Source organism: Anopheles ziemanni, chromosome 3, assembly GCF_943734765.1.
Source record: "Anopheles ziemanni chromosome 3, idAnoZiCoDA_A2_x.2, whole genome shotgun sequence".
NCBI classification, from domain to species: Eukaryota; Metazoa; Arthropoda; class Insecta; order Diptera; family Culicidae; genus Anopheles; species Anopheles ziemanni.
The window spans coordinates 82,387,453-82,407,317 of NC_080706.1; the positions used below are offsets into that span (position 1 = coordinate 82,387,453).

At 44.8% G+C, this 19,865-nt stretch overlaps 1 protein-coding gene across 1 annotated transcript in view; it reads left to right on the plus strand.

Moving 5' to 3' along the window:
• Positions 1 to 3,353: 3,353 nt before the first annotated feature.
• The window catches only part of LOC131286224 (A disintegrin and metalloproteinase with thrombospondin motifs like), an 89,034-nt gene continuing 72,522 nt past the window's right edge, over positions 3,354 to 19,865 (plus strand). Inside the window, exon 1 of the mRNA XM_058315151.1 lies at positions 3,354 to 3,491. The gene's annotated coding sequence lies outside the window, so the exon portion shown is untranslated. The remainder of the gene's footprint in view (positions 3,492 to 19,865) is intronic.

Sequence of the window (19,865 nt, forward strand, 5' to 3'; positions counted from 1 at the left end):
TCAACACAGCATCAGCGTGTGCTCTCGCGAGGATTATGCTCACGATCTTGCTTCTTACCTTCGTCACCTTGCCGCTACCTCGCTCAAACATTCAAGATCCCCTACCTCGAGCTCTTTCTTTCTCTTTCGCTCCCATTCTTGCCACTCGTCGTCTCTCGCTCTCGCTTCGGACACCACGAGTCGGGGTTCTCGGAGCGTGCTGCTGCTGGTGGTGCTGTTGGCTCAGATGTGCTGCTGTTTGTACGATCTTCACGGATCAGTTTATGTTTAGCCGTCGTGTCGTTTGGCTCGCGCGAACCGTTCGTTCTGGAAGCTTTCAGTGAGCCGTTCTGTTCTGAGCCTCGATCCCCGTGAGTGTTCAACGTGCCCAAGTGTTCTACTAAGGACTTTTCATCGGAATTAAGGCGGAATGTAAACTTTTGTGGCATGGAGTAGTTTCTGTTGCTAGTGTAAAATTTTATGATTTTTAAATTCCAGTTGAATATTTTTAATCAATATTTTTCTGTGACTATGAATGTGGTTTAGATCTATTTTCTTAACCAAGTCATTCGGTTTAGAAAATCTAAAAATCCCGTGCCGTATAAAAGCATCTTGAATAATCGATTACAATTCAATAGACTAAAATCAAAATAATTGAAGACACGCCTTTTTTTAATAATGTTTTTAAAAACATACGATTAGATCTACCGAAGTAACGTTTTGCGAAGGTTTACTGATTAGAATTTTTTAATGTTTAGTTTTTTAGGGCGAATAAATGCCAAAATCTAAGCTACGATCTTGCGGTGAAAAAAAGTTAAATCTATTATACAAAATCCGGTCTTTGGCAGCACGATTGTCGTATACGACTTTTCTTCACTTTTCCGCTTATGTTGTATTTTTCTTCATACAGTTTGTGCCGGAGATTTTTTTTATTTGTATTTGTTTCTTGCTATTGTTACACTGTGCGCACGCTAGCAAGCGTTAACGTTTCTTTTCCTTGGAAAAATGGCGATTTTAAAGCGGAAAGTGAATTTGTTGTAGCTGGGTTCGTGACGTTTTCACTGTAATGGCCAGCGGGGCCAGTGTAACATCGCTAGTGTTATTTTTTTCTCCACCGGATAGTCAGGCAAGGCCGAAAGTGTGCAAAAAATGAATGAAAGCAAAACATGAATGGCTACGAAAAAAAAACCTTGAAGCGAAACTTATGGCATGATATTTGAAGATGAGTTTCAATTTTCAGATCGAAAGCTTCATTTAGCTTCTGTCAGTCGGCAATATGTATGAAAAATAAATTATAACCCGATGCAATGAAAAATCAATCTGTGGTTTGTTTGGTTGAATTACAGCAGTGTTGCTTGTCACTTCAGAAAGACACCAGCTTCGCAGATCTGCCTGAGAAACATAAGCATCAGCGTGTTTTAATAAAGAAGTTTTTATTACGCTTCAACAGGCGTAATGCAGATTATCCCAATGCTCCAAAAGCTAACGAGTATGTGAAAAATATGTTTGTGCGTCCTTTGTATTTGCACATGGAAGTAAAAACAAACATTGGCATACGTTGAGCCGATCAAAACCTACGAAAATAAATCAAAGGAAATTGGACCAACACTTGTGGTAAGATGGAGGGGGCAAACAACTTGGCAAAATTTCACCCACACGCCGCTGGTTATTGCGCCCGGCATGCGTTAAGTAAATCGTAAAGTTTACTTTCGTTACCAATGGAAGCGCAACGCACGGAAGAAGCGCGAGCCAGTGGACAGTGAAGATGCGCGCGCCCATGGCCGAACGAAAGTGAAAAACTAAAACATCTCAAGAAAAGAAAATAATGGAGTGAGAAAAGGGAGGAGATAGATAAGCGACCAAGAGGGAAAATCGGACAAAGATCGAGGGAGAAAGAGAAATAGAAAGAGAGAGAGAGACAGGGTGACTGTGTTATGGGGGAGAAAAAGAAAAATGATCGGCGAAAGAGTTAATAAAAGTGCAAGTAAACGCACGAAGGTGTGGTATGTGGCGGGTGGGTGGCTTGCAGAGACGGTCGATAGAAAACGAAATTGAAATTATCCAACAAGGAAAAGTAGCCCTCGCCGTTGTCTGAACAGCGGGGGATGCAGATGATGCCTTGGGATTGAGATTGCACTTGTACCTTAGACGAGAGTCTGGAGGCTCTCCAAGATGCAGGCGAACGATAAGAGAGACGTGCAGAGTTCGATTTTGTTAAATTTCGATGGCACGCAACGTACACTTGTGTCGTGGCTAACCGAAGGAAAGAGGAAGAAGAAATCTACGTGAAGATACACTTGAAAAATTAAAGAAAAACATTCACAGACCCGAGCAAAACGTGGGTTCGGTGTGGAAGAGTTTGGTTAGCGGGAGGGATGGCAAATTCCGTTTCCAGGAAATAATAGCAAGCATCCATTGCGCTGCCGCTCCTCGGATTCAATTACATCTGTAAAGCTTAATTGTACCTTCGCGGGAAGAGGGGTTTTAAACCACCGCTGCGCGGCTGTGCGCATTCTCCTTCCGTTAATGCTAATGTAAATTTGTATTATCTAATAGCTCCCCTTTGGTAGATCCAAGAGAAACGACCGGCGAAGACAAACAGACAGCTGCGCGCGCGCTCGAGGGTTCGGAGACGCGATCCTTACGCGAACGGAACGATTGGCGGTTCGCTTTTATGTGTGCGACGATTTGGCGAATGCATTAGTGTGTGAGTTTCCAAATGTTTCAGAGAAAAGTGTTCGTTACCGAAAAGAAGAAAATTAATACCAACATAAAAAGACAGCAATCGTAACAGCAGATGGAAAATCTAAAATAAAAATTGTTCCGTTCAAAGCAGTTCTGAAAAACATTAAGCATAATTTTTGTTAAAAGCATCCATTAGAAAAAAAAAACAATTTACAAGTGGAAAAAAGCGCGGTTGCAAGGAAAGAATACAACGCGTCCGCAAGCGACGAACTCGCGCAAATCTCCCATTGCATACGGTACGGTGTCCCGGTTGGCATTTGGTGTCGCGTTTCGGGCGTTCCGGTTTCCGATATTCGATAGTGAATTGTGAGACGACGACGACGAATTGAAGTGTTTCGTTTCCTACCGAGTGTTGGCGTACGGGTTTTTCGGCGCGGCTTTTGGTGTTCCAGAAGTGATTCCCGATTCAACGAAAAGCGCACTATAAATATTCGACAACGCTGTGAGTGTGCTGTGAGGCAGATATAATTTTGATTGTTTTGTTTTTTGCTACATCTCGTGCCCCAAATGTGTGCCGGTTCGTCGGTGGTTCGTGCCTACGACGTCGTGTGTGTGCGGTGATAGCACACCCGGGACAGGAATCGGTGTCCTGTTGCGAAAGAAATTGCAAACAAAAAGCAAATAAAAAGGGGAAAAAAAGTTAAAGAAAGAAAAGCAACCCCTGCTCGGTTGTTCGGTTCAACAGTGTCCTGCACGTCGTTTCGTCGTCGTCCACGGTTCCCCGGCTACCGATGTGTAGTTTATTGAGCGATTAACAGGAGATAAATGTAAGTTTATGCCTTGCTGCTTATATGACTAGTGATAAGAAGAATATATATTCCCGTTCACTGTTGGTGGGACGTAAAAGAGTTCGCTGCTGTCTGCCGCAATTGTTGCTGGGGGGGAAATTTAGTGCCTCCGTTAACGGTCGAGAAAAAGTACTGTCGATCGAAGCCGAAGTTGAGCATACAATTAGATGACACGGCGAATCTCGCAGCCAAACACTAAAACGCACTTCAGCCAAAGGAATCTCCCTGGTGCCGGGTCTATTGGTCTTGGCCGGGCGACCTCCAAGCGCCTCCGAGCGTCCGAGGGGTGGATGAGAGTGAAAGTTGTTTTCAATACAACGCCGCTCGGCGATGATTGTTGGTTTTAGTTTATTGTGCTGGTTATTTAGGGTCGGTTGGTTTCGAACAAGGTGCCGTTGGAAATAGATTTTCACGGTCTCGTCTCGTCTGCTGTGGGCATGAAAATAGTTCTCTCCGTCACGGAACGTTAAACCACGGTGTTGAATTTGTAATCCAGCTGTTGGCCGAAAACAAACCGATAGCCGGGGATTAAAATAAATGTTTGATTGAATTGGACCGATACTCGATGGATGATACGGAAGATAAGTGATTCCGAAATTGAAGGGTTCGTTTAACGTCGTTAATTTTCCGCTGCTGTGCGCGGGAGGGGGTTGAATTTATGATTTAATTAAATCGGGAAATATTATGAAACTCCACACGCTCGAATTGGCGACTGCGTGCCGGCATTACGGGAGCGCTTAAGTAACAAGGTGAAAGTTCGTAAACTTGAATTTAAGCGCCGCCACCGTCACTGAGAGGTCGCTGGTGTGTGGCTCTTTTTCGGTTTTTGTTACTTGTCTTTCTCCTGCCTGTTGCAGAAGGAAAACGAAAAAAAACACGTTGAGTAACAAAGTCCATGTCGCGGCGGCAGCGGCGTTACCTAAATGAGCGGAGATGTGAAAGATGCAGTGAAGAAAACGGAAAAGTGAAAAAAAAATATCAACGACTTTGACTCTGACTTAAAAGTCGATGTGGTGATGAATGCCCGCTCGGTCAGGTTGACGCGGCGTTACGCTGCTAGGTGTGAGGACAATTTGAATAACAATCGATGTGCATCGTGTCGTATAAAGTTGGTGGAAAACAGCGGTACGTTGTGATATTTTTGTCCGAATTTTCGGAGCGTGGAGGTGGTAAGGGTTGGCTGGTTATCACATGGGCATGGAAGGTGACATGTGTTTGGGTATTTTTTTAATGAAATCTATCTGGTAGTACCACAGAGTGAGAGTTGAGCAATCATAAACGTTGCGTAAAGAGAGGTTGATAAATAATTATCTCGCTGGAGATTTCCCGCCTGCTGATGAGATTAAATGTTCCACACTTTGGAAAGTCACGCACCGAACTAAGCTCCACGTTCAAGAACACCGCAGCAACGCTGTTGTCGAGGGATTATGCTCCAGTGTTACCAATAGATCAATCTCTTCGACGATAAAAATACAACGGCACGTTTAAACCAAGCAAGCGGGGTTTCACCGTCGGCAACTTTTCCGCTCCCCCGAAAAAAATGCCGTTGTAATCCAAGCGCGCTTTCCGGGATTAACACCCCTAATGGTGGGTAAGCCGTGGTACAACGACGATCTACGGCGACTTTTCAACCCAACCGTGCAGCCTACGCCGACTTACCCATAAATCATTCGATTCCGATCTGAAGGGAAAGCAACCGGCATTTGGGGCTGGAGTGGAGGAGCAGGTTGATCCACATTAAGCTACGCTTGTACAATTTTAATCGTTGGCATTATCATTATGACTGTGTAGGCTTCGGGAGAACTTTCCCAACAAACAACCCTCACCTTGAGGACACTCGACGCTAACATCTGAACTCAAAAACAGGTATTTAAAATTCCAACCTGAACGAAAGTGCGGGCAGCAGGAAATTGAAAGTGTGAAACGACGGACTCGACTTTAGATTCTTGATAGCGGCAAACACTTTAGATTACGCAAATGATTTAAACCATTCAACCATTCTGGGGCGTGAATTTTGAAGTAAAGCTGTTTGGTGAAACCTATGGTTCTCATAAGCAATCCTTCTTCATTATGACAATCTAAAGTCTAACGCTAGAATTTTATACAGAATAGGTTTACTTTAACTATTCGAGATAAGTTTGTTCTACAAAAAGAAGCCGTTCAGAATTAGACAGACGAAAAGTTGTCCAGAAAATGACTAACATATTCTCGTTGGTAACACCTAGAACTCCCACCTCTGACTTGGAAGAGTATAAAACAGGTGGCCGATGAGTTGCAAAAAAAGTGAGGAAGTGTGAGCACAACATCAAATGCCGTGATTGTATTTTTAAAACACTCGGACGAAGAATTTTCTTCACCCGATAACCGTGAGATCGAGTCCATTTTCTCGACCGGTTCGATACCGGTGGTGGGGCTCGAAAAAGCTGCCGGACTAAAGGTTGGGAAGGAAAAATAAATAAATAAAAATTCTGGACTCGAATCGGAGTTGAATTTTGTGCCGAAGAAACTTGATTTGTTTTCTTCTGCTCCGTTCTCTCCGGCGAACGCTAATTTTATGCAAACCGCGTGTCCGGCGTAGAACCGGAACGGTATCGAAAATGGGTTTTCGGGAAGGCGCCCCCGTCGAACGCTCGCGCCTTTCCCTCCGCGCCATTTTCCTTGCCCGCTCGTACGTCTAGACAGCAGCAAACTAGGAAGTGTGAGTCCTTTGTGAGCACCCGTAGCTCGCGAGCTTTGCTAGCCGGATCTGGGCGAAACGGCGACCGTGAAAGTACCTTCGTTTTGCTGCCGCGTGCTTCCGCCCCGGCCGCGTTTTCCCTCGACCCTTGAGCCGACCGATCGAGCACCGGACTGACCGGTTCGCTAGGACTTGGGGGGCAGCGGGGTCTGGTCATCAGCCATCGGAAATGTCAGATATTCACCCGCTGGATGGAAAGGCCTGGCTCTCGGTTCGGAGTCTTGGTTTTCGATGCTCGACGGTTGCAAAATATTCAGCTCACCCCAACACCTTCCTTCTCGGCAAACTCAGGACTTGCAATACCGACACACACACACACAAACTCGTTGCGAATGTGAGTGCCAATGGGTCCGAGAGAGCCTCCACGCCATGCGGTAACACGCGAATCGGAACGGCAATAAATGTGTGCTGGTTTTTCTTCGCTCCCCTCGTGCTGCACGCGCGTCCCAACCAAGAAAATCCCATCAGCAGCAGCGCGAGTTCGAAAAAGCTCGTTGTGGAAAAAAAAACCGGCCAAACAAATCTGCTGCGCGTGGCCAGAAGAAACGGCCGACCAGCATGTTTCACTCTCGTTGGCGGGGTGGTTTTTTTTTGGCCGAATAAAGCCCGAAGAAGACGAAGAAACGGGCCCTCTCGGATGATACTTGGAGCTACATCTTGGAAGAAAAACCCACCCCATTCGGATCGATCGAATTGAAATCGAGTGAAAATGAAAGTACAGCTATTCGCGCGGACGCACGCCCATTGGTGTTGGTGGAGGTTGCTGCCGGTCATCTGACGTCATCTCGGGGCCCGCGGGTTCGTACAGCATCGCGCCGATCGCCGAATGGGGCAGACAGGTTCCGCGATTGTTTCCATGCACAATGATCGGGTCGTGTGTTTCGCAAACGCCAACGGCTTGGACTGCCTCCAAGTGGTGGTGAGAGGCCTTCGTCCAGCTAATCCGGTCCAGTTTGTGCAGCAGTCTCATCTTGAGACAATGCCAGAACGAATTAAACCATCGAAACGGAGAGATCAATTCATTTTCCAATTAGTGCAAAGCGTCGGCTTCGAGCCGATCATGGAGCGCAAGGAAGGTTACAGAAGTAAAGGCAAATACCTCAATGACTCTCTGCCTTCTTCTTTTTTTTCTCTTAAGCAAGGCCTTTGTCGCTTTTTTAAACCGTTAACGGATCGGACCGGACCAAACACGACGCTCACCGGGGCTGCCAATTACACTTTCTACCTTTGGCCCGGCTCCGACTTCAGGCTGTTGATACAGCTCGTGGTGAAGATGATCCATCGGTGGCGCTGCGTGATGATGGCATTGGCCACACGGCATCAGTTCCCTTCACTTCACACGACACAGATCCGTTCGAACGGAATCGATGCCCCCCGTGTGGTCGGAAAAGTGGAGGCAGAAAATTGGCGTGGAAATGAAGGATGAGCGCGTGGTGCAGTTTGCGCTCGAGCGTGAATGAAATTGAAAATTCGCATTTGCGAAAAAAAAAAAACGGCGATCGTTACCAGTCTGGTGCGTTCGGTTGGTGGCCGGCCGGTAAGCTGACTGGATCATTTACTAAACCCTCAAGGGTGTCTTCTACTGAGAGATTCAATGATTTTAATATACTTTAAATTAAATTGTAAGGGAATTTATTTTATATTGATGAAGTTGATACAGTCTATGTATAAACAATATTTTTCCAAATACTATATACTGGCATTCCATGATATTCTTTAACATCCCAGCAGTGCACACAAACCACCAACAGTGGAGTTTTCCCTCCGAGACGAGCTAATTGAGCAGTCTCCCGCAATCAGCCAGAACCAAACTGGCCGACCCCTTCCCTTCGGCGCTGCGTGGCCGAGGAATCATCGATCGGTAAATCATAGTGCAGTGTAAAGTGCAGTTTTTCTGCCTAGCTGTATTTACACTTGCGTTCCCCCCGCTTTCCTACCCGATTTTGTCCGCAACTGCAACTGCAATTTGTGCAACCGATCGTGATAGTATTATTTTTCTTTCTTCACGATTTCTTTCACGGTACTGGTACGGTTCTGGGGTTGGGGGGAAAGAGGGGGAAAAAAGGTGCACAGAAACAGTAGAAAATACAAACAAAGGGTTTTTCGCTCAATCAAAGCAACCGACTGTAATTGATTACGATTACGACGTTTAGCTAAGTTGAGTTGGATTTGATGGGAAAGACTCAAACTAAGCTTAAAACTTCAACATACTTACACTGTACTTCTGGAAAAAGAAGTTAAAATCATCAAAATAAAAAAACTGTGACAACAATTACCTTTTTGGCTGAATAAATTACAAATTTCTATTAAAAAAAATCGTTGAAATTAAAACAAATGTTAGTGACTTTAAGGTAGCGCAAAGAAATCGAATGAGATGCAATATTTAAATCTAAACTCGGACGAAACGAAATCAAAATTGCAGATTGGATTGACAAATCACGCAAGAATAGAGCAAACAGTTGCCAGCCTGATAAACAACGCAACGAGGCACCTTCAAGAAGATGCATAAACATGTCTGAAGATTTACTTTGCTGTTGCTTGCTAAAACCCTGAGCATCGAAACACGTCGATCACTTCGATCCAGCTGTTTTGGTTCGAAATGTTGGATCTGGACTCATCCCTCCATCGATCGTCGACTGAATATTTATATAGTCTCAGCGGACACCGGCGTCGGCGTCCGAACTCGTTCTCGCCGGATCTTCGTGCCACCGCGACGCAAAGACGGCAAGAAAGAACCGAAGAAAAAAGGACTCCAACTTCTCGCCCAGGCAGCGCCCGTAACCGAGAAAGGGGCAAGTTAACGAGTTTTCAAATTAAAGGTGTGGTATATGGGGTCTCGTGTCTCGTCGGTCGGTTTCGGCATGTTGGCATTTGCAAGACTCACCCCGCACCGGCCGGGGTTCGCTAGACTTCATCTCCCAGCTTCCCTTCCCGTTTGCAAACCGCGAAGGTGGGTCTCCGTAACCAAACAACGACAAACCCAGGGTGGGCAAACAAATGGTGATCCTTCTCCCAGCCATCCCACTTCTCGCCGCCAACCCGTTGCGCGCCAGGTCCAGGCTGGCCGTAGATTTATTCACGGCTTTCGATGGCGTTGGAGTTTCGTTCTGTTTCTTTTTCATTCATTCGACGGCTTCAAACACTGCACTGCCACCACCACCAGCACCACCACGGTGCGGAATCTTTTTGCATACCCTCGAATTCTCACGCCAAACCCTTGCCACGAGATTGGGGTGAACTTTTTCAACCTCTTCGCCTTTCAAGCCGTTCTTGTCGGCGCTCTCTTAGCCACGATAGTTTTCCGTACGTGAATTCGCAAAATCGCACACGCGCGTTTCCTTATCGGGTTGGTGGCGATTTAAAAATACTCATTCCACAGTTTGACGAATGTGCTTCTTTTTTTTTGCATAAACTAAACACTTCCTGGAGTTCCTCATTAAAAGTGCTCATAATTTTCGCAATCTGGCCCGCTGGCCAGGCAGGTCGCAGGTCGAACAGAAGGTAGACATGGACGTTAAAAATCGTTATTTCAATCGCAATTCCAACCCGATTCTGCTGCCGTCGATTCGTAAAGGCAACCCTCCCGGCACTCGAGGGAGGGTTTTTATTGATGTTTTAATTGTTCACCGTCTGAAGAGGGTCTGTACGGGATTCGTTTGCTTCCTCGTTCTCGAATGGTGGCAAAAGAGCGCGCATCCCAGGCGGGAGCTTTATTTTGCGTGCGAAACCAACCGAAGAAGTCCCTTCCTTCATGTAATATGAGCCTTGCCCGAACGTTCGCCGGTGCAAGATCATGTTCTCCGCTGCGCGAGGCGTGTAGGAATATTGATGTACGCCGAATGTTCGTTTGAAGTTTTTGCGCCCAGCCGCGATCGCAATAGGTCAAGTGTGACGATCAATGTTTATCCGCGAGCCGATCCGGCATTCGGTGCGATGTCATCTTCTTTTCTTCATCTGCCTTTCGGCCCGTCCTGTGTGCCTTAACGAGCCACTCGCGCGGATTTGATTACATTCGTTGATGCGCGAACTTTGAAAAACAAACAGTACAACCTTTCGGTGCCATTTACCTTTTCACGCTTTGCTCGACGATCCGGGGCCAATGAGAGGCTAATTCGAGGCTGCAGTTGTAAGGTACGGGAACGTTTAATGTTTACAAGTTCTTGTACGGTCAGTACAATGTTAATGATTGTCCGTGTATTCCTCAACGGTTGATTTTCTAAACGCACGCCGGAGATGACCTTGCCGATTCAGAGAAGGAAACATGCGTTACGATCCAAATAAAACCAAAGTTAATTTCGCCGATTTCGCCGACCATTAACTTTCACGCCAATCGACAGCTCAAGTCTGTTGCAATCCCGTGTGCAATCAATCTATTGCACCGCGAAATTGCAAAGACAATACGAAATATGTACCAAGTAGTGTTTGTTTTGTCGTTTTCTTGTTTGCTGTTAATTAATTCGTCAGCTTTTCGTTACGCCTTCTCGCGGCATCAATGTTAACCGTGTTGTCCCGAAACTTATCCGTTCATTTTTTTTCGGTTAAGGTAAGTTTTGCCAGAGCACGAAGAGCTCAACGCTACGCTAGAGCATTTCGTTTGCCAAATGTAACATTATAATTATTATTTAGGCAACAATTGTGGCCGCTTTGTTTGGGGCATAGTTTTTCTGCTGTACATGCTTCAAATTAACCACAGCTGATTTCCGTGGCTAGCTGGTGTTGGTATGGTCGCGTGCACTGGTGGGCGTAAGTGCCGAAAGTGAAAAATAGAAACAATGCACGACCACCAAATGCATTCAAATGGCCACGAAATAGGCTTGTGCCTATTTACATGAAGACAATTGCATTCATTCGTCTCATTGAGGGGGCGTGGGGTGGCAGAGGGGGCTGCAGCATTGGTTCGTAGTATGGTGCATGGGCTGCAGAACAACGCCGACAACCGAAAAATCCACTCGAACAAGAGCTGGTGAATTTCATAAGCGGGTCCCACTGCACACGACGACCAAAAACGAGCTTTTGAACAACGTTCAGTTCTGCTTTCGTCAGCATCAAGCGAGCAACAACACGAGCAACGTGCGCAATATGGCTGGCTGGTTGCGCGAAGGCTGGCGCGAGTAAACCGTTTGAATCTACCGGCGCAAACCTACCCCAAAAAATGGCGCCCCATTTTGTGGCGCGTTGGTCTCTTAAAAACAACGAAATAAAAATCGAGACTCGTGGCGTAAAAAAGAGCGTCGGTTTCACATTACAGCGTGTTTTAATTGTGTGTAACATGCCAGTGTGTTTCATTTTCCTCGCTATATTTGCGGGTCTCTTTCTCGATGTAGGTGACAGAAAAATTGCCAACACGCATGACCGTGGGGTGCTCCAGTTTCTGCCAATGACGGCAATTTTTATTTGTTGATCGAAATTTTTGTTTTGGCGGGACTGGCAAAAAAGTGTTGCTTTGGTCGAAATTGACTCCCACCGGCGAACTTCAATCGATGGCATTCGGCGTTTACTACGTGGTTAGTTTTTCCAACACTGACATTTGCATAGGAATGTGCGCCTGGAACATAACTTGCTGAATTAAAAATGGTTTTTAATGAGTGAAGTCAGAATGGACAAACGAGTACTAAACTAGATTATTGATCGCTCGCTTCGGATTAAATGTTTTTAAGAGGGCATTCGCGCGTGGCGTGAAACAATAGCAACTAGAGAACGACTAAGAAAGTAAGATAAAACTCTCATTTGCTGCAGGAATAAAGAACCCTCTGCTGTGGTGCGATTGCTGACACGAAAGTATATTTATTGGCCACGGGCTGTAAAACGTTTCAACGCTCGCTAAAGCCGATGAGTTGTGCCCAATAAACTGCTTTCTTTACGCCGTTAGCTACATTCTTGTGCTATCAGATTCGCAATCAATGCTAGACGACCGCTCGCCAAATCAAGACTTATGGTCACTCGCGTGCTTTCGATGTTTTTTTTATGTTTCTGTATTTTTGCTGCCCAGAAAACCGATGATTCATTCGCACCCTGCACACAGTTTTACGAACTTACGAATAATTTGGGGGCAATTAGCGACCCGTGCCTTGAGACGGCTACAGGAGAATTAAATGAAATAAGGGTGAAGAAGGGGCGAGAGGCGCAACACAAAAACAGGCCTAAGGCTTCCCCAAGAGCGGATTAGGATCGTAAAGAAAGATAACATATTTATCGCACTTTGGCGCGCGGGACCCTAAACGAACCAAAGTGAGCCTCATCTTGTAGTTCCCACTTCGCAAGCCTGTCCCGTTAGAGGGACACGGGGAATTCATATATTCGCAGTCATCCATGCTTCAGTGTGTGCATGCGAGGAAGTTTATGGAAGTTTATTTCAATATTTTGTTTTAATTTAATAAACCATCCACCAGCGAAGGAAACAAATTTATTTGCCAGTAGTTAGTCTTCGAAATCGCCCAACAACTCAATCTTCGGTGCGCGTGAGTCAAGAGGACCAAACCGCTTTGGCTCAAGTTGTCGGATTAAGATTGAAGATGGCTGGCGGGATAGACGAATAAGACGAAATCCCCTGCGATGAGCCGCACTTGGAAATCAATCCGACGAAACCATCAAACGGAGTTCCATCGTTTTGAGTCCATATATCTCGATGGATTTGTTGGCGTCTTATCTGATTTTTTTTGTTGTAGATTTGTTTCTTTGACACGACCAAGTGGCAAATCCACAGTACAAGCAGCTAAGGAGTGCGGGTTTGTTCCTGCGAATGCACGTCCACCATAAAAATTGGTGCTATAATCCGAACATTAATAAAACTAATCGTAATCGTTGTAATTTGTCGACCTCTGTCCAAACCGGTCGTTATTGGATCATTGTGTTTTTATTCTCAAACATTTTGCAATTTTTTCCCCGTGACTTTCCGTTTTGACACGATGTCTGTTACTTGAGGTTGAGGTAGAGATTAAATCAAATAACTATGGAATCAATACATGGAATAGTTGGGGCAGTACAAGATAAACTCGAACAATTCTGCATAACGACGATATTGTAGAACTAATGTACGAATTTGGTATTTTTCAGTTTAACATTTTATTGAAGATTTTTTGTGTTGCTGTGTAACATTTTCAATAGGCTTTCATGTTTGCCACATGCGTGCTCGAAGAAAATTATGCTGCTTCACGACGAATGGATAGAAAATGAAAGTTGGCAAATAGAAAGAACCATCGCCTTGTACAATACCGACAAAAACCAGTACACGCCGATGCTAGCAAACGGCACATCAATTGTGGCAAGAATGCGGCGGACCATCGTTGGTGGATGGCTTTCTTGTTGGTTTTTTCTCCGTTCTTTTTTTCCATCCCCACTTCGACACCTTCAGGCTGATGTTAACATCGCTACGAAGATGTACTACAACCAAGCCGGGCCCTGAAGCTTGGCGAAACAATCGAATGGCACGCTCGCGATGCCGATGGAGGTGTCTCGCAATGTGCTACACAATACGAGTACGATTCGCCGCGATGGCGCGACGGGACCGAGCCTTCTTCGCGGGACGTGGGGGTGTGTCCATTCTTTGGTTTTTTCTTTCTTTCTTTCTCGTCTTTCGAACCTGATGAATGCTGATGAAATGTGCGCGTTTTGACAGCGCGCGCGAGAATGGCGCCAATCGAAGCGACGGACAAATTATGGGCAGCAAGAGTGGTGAGGTTTGTTGTCAAAAACAGAGTGGTTAGTAGAAGTAGGGGAAGAAAAATAAATGGACACATAAAGCCAACATAGGAACGCAATGGGAAAAAAACACTCCCATTGGAATGTTGTCATCTTTTGGAGGTGTTGTGACAAGGAAAATTAATAGATCCCCCCGGACTGTGATGATTGCTGCCGTCGATTGGTCATGTGTTTGAACATCTAATGTACGCTACCGTGGGGTTAAGGGGAAGGAAGGACCCGAAGAGGAGCCCTTTTTGGTGGGGTCCAACGTTCGGGCAATTTGTGAACTCTTCTCATTACAAAAGGGAAGAAATTCCTCGGCTGCCACTGCGCGGGACAAATGATGTGTCCCGATGAAGCTGAGATATGAGGTGTTGCTCGAGCAACGCGCGCAAACGATCGATTAAAGGAGCGCTTCATTTGTCAGCTCCAACCGGAAGGGTTTTGCCGAAGGGGGCACTGTGAGGCACCTTCATTCACGCCGTATCAAAAGGACGTGACAGAGAGGCGCGTTAGGCGCGCGAGTCTGTTTACCCAACACCGTCCTGTCATGGCGCGTCTTGGACGCGATCAATTGGCTACACTCTTTGTTTGACGACCACGAGGCGAAATGAGCAGGCTGTTATTGTTGTTGTTGGTGATGCTGTCGTCATACCAACATTATTTCACCCGCCGCCTGGGAGGCGGCTTAAAATGCACGCAACACCGACAGCAGGTCTCTGGTTGACGGTTATTGAAATGAACTCAGTTTTCACTGCGCGAAGATTCACGGTTTCTCAGAACGGCCGCCGGCCACGACGAAAGGCATCGGCTTGGTGAAATTTGCAATTCGATGAATATTTATAGCTGAATATTTACACCCTCCCCGCACCTACCCAGCCCGTGCAGGGTCTTCCGCTGGCGAGCAGGCGATCGGGTGAATTGGCAGAGTCCTTCGGAGGTTCGGCTTCCGAAGGGAGGGGACGGGCGGCGATGAGCACACGCGATTCGCTAATGTGTGGAATTTATGTGGCAACTAATAAGTTCTAGCGTCTCGTTTTCCAGCGCGAAGATGATTAATGGTAATCTTGGGCAGATTAATACTGCTTGTCTCGCACTGCAATGTTACATTACTCATCAATTGTAGAAATACTTCTTCATTGCTTTTGTAATGAAGCGTAGACATTCGCTGTTGATGATTACTTTCAAGTTAATAGATTCATCGTAAAACAACTTTATGCAGGCTTCAGCTAGCTCGCGTCTACATTTCCGACAGCGAAAAGTAATAAAAAAATAGAAAAACACATTATTAATCTTAAATTTACTATCGCTTTTTATAGATAAAACTAAAAATGGTAATTTTTAAATGGAGTATCTATTTTTTTACGTAGAACACCAAATATTCTTGATAACAATCTGCTTATTTCATATTTCATGAAACGAAATTTGGAAACTTAATTTTTTTCATGTTTCAAAAAGTTTTCTTCTATCAAATCTATCATAATCCCGACCAAAAATACTATCAAAATAATTGAACTAGTTATCACAATTAAAGAAAGTCATTAATATTACTTCAAATTTGAAATTGGTAGTATTTTTGCGTGTATTAAACCACCTTCGTAAAACGTTGCCCGATTATTTCCAACTGGTACCAGCTAAAAACTTGAATTATTGTTTCATTTATTCTTTTCCTTGAATGTTTGTCGGTAGTTCATGATTTATACTGTTTTTTACAGTTATACAAATGTAGTAACATTTGTTTTCTTTACAATAAAATGTACATTTTTTGCTAGTTCTAGAATTGCTGTCTACTTTTTCGCTAATCACAATTTTCATCACAATAAATTATAAGCTTTCTTTCGTCATCGAGCTACCATAATTTAAAAATCTTTTTTATCAAACTTTCAAATCAAACCCGTGCAAACCTTTTTGTTCTTAAATTATGATAGTTTCTTCCTCAACAAATTCTTCCCAATAGTCGGTTTCTATTAATAATAGCTTGCCACTCCTGGTTTGCAGCTATTCACGGATCGTCAGGAATAAATAAGAAAAAAAATGATCCCATAATAAAAGTTGAAAATGCCTACAAACGCGATCTCTGATAACTTTACAAACACGTTGTAGAACCAATCAATGATAATCGACCTACACCTGTTCAGTTTAGTGGCCTGCCACCGGCATCGACAAAGAACCGACAAGTGTTCTCTACCTTCTGACAGCTTGTGATAAAATGGGAGAACTTATGCCGAAAGATATCCCATCTTTCGGAAAGTGTGTGTTTTAGTGTTTAGTGGGTTCCTTTTTTCAATCAACCCCGATGGAGGAGGAAGATGAGCAAACAAAAACACACATTTTCCAACATCCCGTCCAAATGATGCCACTCTAATGGCTTCAGCGAATGCAGCGATATCGATCTCGGAAGCCGCACTCGGATGGTGCACGGCTCTGAAAGGATCGTTGTGACCTGGAGGAAACTAGGCATGGGAACACGCAGCGAAAAAACAGCGATCCCTTCGCCGGATTCGTGTAGTTCGCGAAATTTGCTTTGGTCCACGGAGTCCGCCGGACACAACCGAACCACCGCCGGTGGGGGCCTATAAAAAGAAGAACAACCAACAAATCAAATAAAATTAAATTCACAAATCATCTCTGCAAACTTCTCCCCACGCACCACACGCTACCCTGCCGCTAAAACGATCCGGAACCGCTTCACACGGCCCGCCCACCATGGGCAGCAGATAGAGAACCATATGTTTGAATATTTAAGAAAATGATCAAATAAAAAAGGCTAGTGTGCGAGCGAGAGGAAACATGGGCGCAGACGCGCGGTGGAAGAGAGCAAGAGACCAAAAGGCCTAAAGTCGAAACAGGTTGTTCATCTGTCCACCGACAGGGGGAACATCTTCACGACGCGGCTCCGGAGAGCTACCTCCCGCAGGGCTGAACACACCAGACGGAGGGGGCGAAGCGGGGGGCCGTTCCCGGGGCTGGGACCGATCGTGCAGCCCTGGTAGCTCGGCGTAGAGATTGACCCACCGAGTGGCAAAGTCGCGACAAAATTGAAGAATGTTGACGGTGTCATAAAAGACCCGGTTTGGAGAGGAAGGGGGGAAAGGAAAAATCTGTAAAGGAGATTTTATTTCTAGAAAAAAAAACATAACAATCAGTAATTCGTTATAGAAAAAAAATCCAATCTCTGGAATCGGACACCGCTCAGTCGGGAAGGGAAAAAGGCTGATCGAGCCATGTGTGGCTCCCAGCCCAGACTTCTGTCTCTCTTTCACAAGCGCACATCTCCGCTTTTCTCCGGGGATCTTCAGTTCGGCCGGTTTTGTTCTTTTCCACTCCACTTCAAGCGTGGAACGGTAATCGGTGAGCTATGGAGGCACGGGAAACCAGTTCCTTGGCAAATATTTAAATGTGAGAAGAAACCGATAGAATAAATATGAATAAAAATCGAATAAAGTTTTCAACTTATTGATTTCGATGACGGGGTGTGCAGGGAGAATGGGGTTGCGGTACGGAGGGCCAGTTGAAGACAGGAAGGTCCACCATTTGGCCAGTTGTTGTCATCGGGGCGGGCTGAGAGTTGAAATTCGGCCACAATCAGGTGATCAACAGCGTGGCTTGTTTCCACCTCACTGAATTTGGAACGCCGGTGGAAAGTGAAAAGGTCCTACTTTTGCTTTTCTTATGACCCTTGCCACAGCTCAATATTTGTTGACATTTTTAAAAGGAAGCATTGAATCAAAATCACCGCATAACCATTATTTCATTAAGGTGTCATTAGAACCGACATAGAATTAAATAATTTCCTTCGGTTTCGTTTTTAAGGACGCAGCTAGCCGCACTTTAATAATTCATGAAATCGTCTGCTCACCCCCAACGCGCGAAACTAAACGGAAATCAATTTCACAAAATGTTTTCCTGCTCATTAGCTCGTGTTATTTGTCATTAAAAATGCGGACCCCATTAATATAGCGAGCCGCCGACGCTAACGCGCGGCCAGATGCCGTACGGATGTGTGAACGAGAATTATCCTCGCCGCTGGCGTGCAGAATTCGAATGGTGGGTCTTTGCCAAAAACCAGCCGAATATTACACGCTGTTTTATGTTCGCGACATCCGGCCGGCGGGTGAAATGGGAAACGATGATGTATGACGGCGACGGATGAAGGTCGGATTGCAGCTAGGCGAGATTTATTGGCTTCACGGTCCTAGTAGCTCCACTGCGTCCAATTTGGAAACGAGTTACCTATAAGCGGCTTTTCGTTGCTATCTATAGCGAGGAAAATTGCTTTTCGAATAGAACCATTTGTTTCGGCGTTCGGCGGTGACGAATGAGCAGTCATTTAAACTGTATGCATAATAATTCGACCAACTTTTGACGCAAAGCATAGAAATATGAAAACATATTTCATTCCGAATAAAATATATATGTTTTAATACACATTGAAAAGGTCAACCAAACTAGATTAGTTAACTTCAAGGTAATGAAAAATATTCCTAGCAAGGATGGTCATTTATATCCCACTTCAGCGATTTTTTTTCGATTTAGATAACAATCATCAATAAAATACGATGTCATTAGTAACAACTAATTGCTTAAAATTTGAAGCAATTGGTCTCAAAATATGAACGTTGGTTTGTTGATGAGCAAATAATGATGTTATTTATTGTTATGCATTATTTTATTTCTCACCCCAACACATCCTTGATCCGTATATTTATGTTGTACAAAAGATCAAGATATTTGCTAGTTTCACATGTTCGAACTTTAGGCCACTTTTAATTTGCATCATGTTTTAAAACTGTTTAGGTAGTTATGTGATCCCTTATTTGAAAACCGTTTCAAAATTCAAATTATCAAAATCTTTTATGGTTCTGAGGGACAAAGAATCTGCCAAAAAAGAGTCGATAATTTGAAACAGTTGGTCCAAAATGGGGGTTCTCCATTATTTACATTTTCACCAGTCCAGAAAGAATGGTGAGCCATTCACAGTTTTCCATCAAGTAGGCTTAAAGTAGCATACGACACTGCGAACGCATGTCTTCCACACGTTGTTAACACGGATGAAATCTCACGCGATAAAATACTCGTAAATCAACGCCGGGTCGTGAAGTGGACGTAAAATAAACGTTCCTCAGTGGAAAAAGAAAACATAACACTATCCCTTTCATGGGCTGTAAAGGTTGAAAACTTCGAAACGGGGCAACGAATGTTGGATCGTCGCAATAACCAGCGTCGTCTTACAAGTGCAAATGTAAGTCCAACATCAGCTTCGACTGCGCAACACTGCATCCGGTCGATGGCAGAAGATGAGCGGTCAACAGCTGGTTCCTAGCCGGTTTCGGTGCGCTCTGCAGATGAAGGTGAAAACGCGATCTCGCTTTCCATCGTCAGCGTACGCCAACGGAGGAAGATGCACCTACTAGGACGGTGGTAGAGTTCAAGAAGTTTCCTCTTTGCTTATTGGGTGTGGAATAGAGGTTATAACTAGAAGGAACAATCCTAGTAAGGTGTAAGTATTTGCTTTGAAAAGTTCTTATATAAAATGCTTTAATATACTTGTCATCAGTTAATCCTATCTGTCCGAGCATTTGCACGGGTTTAATTAGAATGGGTTTGGCAAGTCTCAGAAAACCCCGACAATAGTCAAGGACCACCACGTAAATCCGGGAATCTAAGGTATCGCGGGAGGGAGTGGCCCGAAACATTGTTGCCCCTATAGAAAGTGGTTTACTCCGTGGTAACTGATATCGCATTTCAACGTCCCAAACGCCCAAACACCAATCAATTTCACAAGCCCAGCACGCGAACAAGATCGCATACGGTTGCGTAAGTACTGGTTGAAGAAGAAAAAGAAGAAGTAGAAGGAAAAGTGATCCCAGGTCGCGTATGCATGGCATGCCATGCAGGCCCAAAATGTTGACACATGCGTACGATATTATTCGCCT